At 37.2% G+C, this 1802-nt stretch overlaps 1 long non-coding RNA gene across 3 annotated transcripts; it reads left to right on the plus strand.

Moving 5' to 3' along the window:
• Positions 1 to 794: 794 nt before the first annotated feature.
• LOC112460682 lies at positions 795 to 1661 on the plus strand. 3 transcript variants are annotated; one of them, XR_003041475.1, is made up of 3 exons: positions 795 to 1085; positions 1172 to 1327; positions 1400 to 1661. It is a non-coding gene; the product is annotated as an uncharacterized LOC112460682 (long non-coding RNA). The 3 variants fall into 3 exon arrangements; XR_003041477.1 differs by having other exon boundaries at positions 1172 to 1315; XR_003041470.1 differs by having other exon boundaries at positions 814 to 1085; positions 1172 to 1661.
• The last annotated feature ends 141 nt before the right edge of the window (positions 1662 to 1802 follow it).

The raw sequence follows: 1802 nt of genomic DNA on the forward strand, positions 1-1802 counted from the left end.
AGAGAGAGAGAGAGAGAGAGAGAGAGAGAGAGAGAGAGAAAGAGAGAAAGAGACTATTTGCGTGTCTGATTACATATGTCTTCCGGGGCGAAGCCCGGGTAACCAGCTAGTTATATATAAATTTATCTTCTACTTAATTAAGCAATCTAATTAATGATGTCTAATTCACACTGTATTTACGTATCTGGGAGGTTCTCTAACATTTTACTATTGTATGGTATTTTTTAACAGAAAATTTAAACGGAGAATACAAAAACTCACAGAAACAAAATAAATTACCAAAATTACGAGAATTACATGTAGCTCTACAAAGGATAGACGAAGTACCAAAGGAACAAACTGTCAAAAAGAATAAACCATTAAGGAAAAATCGCAAAAAAAAAATTTGCAGAGCTTGCTGCTCCACATGTATTGAATAATTATAATAAGGTATTTCTATCATAGCATTCTACAGCTGCAAAATAAAAATAAAGTATATATATATATATATATATATATATGTTCGAGATCCGTCGAACTTTCCTACGCGAAACATCGGCTCGAAAACGTTATTATATTTAACATCGAGAAATACCGATGTTTATGTTGTTCAAGCTCTGTCGAACTTGTGCGAAATATACGTTCCCCGCGATCCCCGCGCCCTCGAAGCCCATCGATCGCGATCACGCATTAAGCCCGTATCACACTAGCGGCTCGCGGCGCGACTGCGATTGCGTCTGCGATTGCGACTGCGATTGCGATTGCGACTGGCTACTGTCCAATCATATTGCAGCTGCCGCGGTGACGCAGTTTACGCTTTTCGTTGATTGGAATTTGTGTGACCTGTCGCAACAGACCGAACAGACCAACGGAAAGCCGGTTGTTACTTTTGTTACATGCCATTACATGCGATAATATGCGGCGTAGCTTTTCTCTCGATACCTTTGCCGATGCCGCCGTGTTGTATCTCCTGAAAGAAGGGCTAACTGAGTAAAGGAATCGTTTTCCTGATCGCCGACATGGAGCTCACCGACGATAATTTGGTAACGTTGAGCGAATATCTGAAACACACACTCTCAGCCCAGACGTGAATGTCAAACGTCCAGGTTGGTATAACCTACAAACTTATTATTTTTGTGATATTTTAAACGTTGTACGCGTGTCGTACGTTAATATCCAATTTATATTTTAGCCGAGAAAGTTTCTGGAGTCGGTGGAAGTCAATCAGAATTATCCTTTACTACTACTTCATTTGGTGGACAAGTCTGAGATTAACATCACGATTAGGATTGTCGGCGCAATTTAAAAGAATTATGTTAAGCACAACTGGAAAGTGGTTGGGTTTTGGGTTTATATTTATTTATTTATTTTAATGTTCTTACATCGTATGTTAGTTTACTATTGCGGAATGTTATTTTAGGAGGAGGATTCAGTGGATCATATACATGCCCAAGACAGAGATGCCGTCAAGAAACTAATCGTTAATCTGATGTTACATTCACCAGATTCGATACAAAAGCAGTTGTCTGATGCAGTATCTATCATTGGAAAATATGACTTTCCGAACAAGTGGCCAGAATTGATTGATCATATGAGTCCCTTGTGAATTTTGTACTCAGATATAATGTATTTAACGATAGTTAAACGCTACAATAAAGATATGTTTTGAGATCTCAATGGTACATATATACTTTTCTGTTAATTTTTTTTTAGTACAATATTACATAAGTACAATATGAAAATAAGCCATAGAAACATTTTATGTATCAAATAAGCGTTCTCTATAAAATAAAATATATGTTCATGTATTGTAACAATTCCTC

This window comes from Temnothorax curvispinosus, unplaced genomic scaffold, assembly GCF_003070985.1.
Source record: "Temnothorax curvispinosus isolate PA1 unplaced genomic scaffold, ASM307098v1 QBEX01000167.1, whole genome shotgun sequence".
Taxonomy (NCBI): Eukaryota; Metazoa; Arthropoda; class Insecta; order Hymenoptera; family Formicidae; genus Temnothorax; species Temnothorax curvispinosus.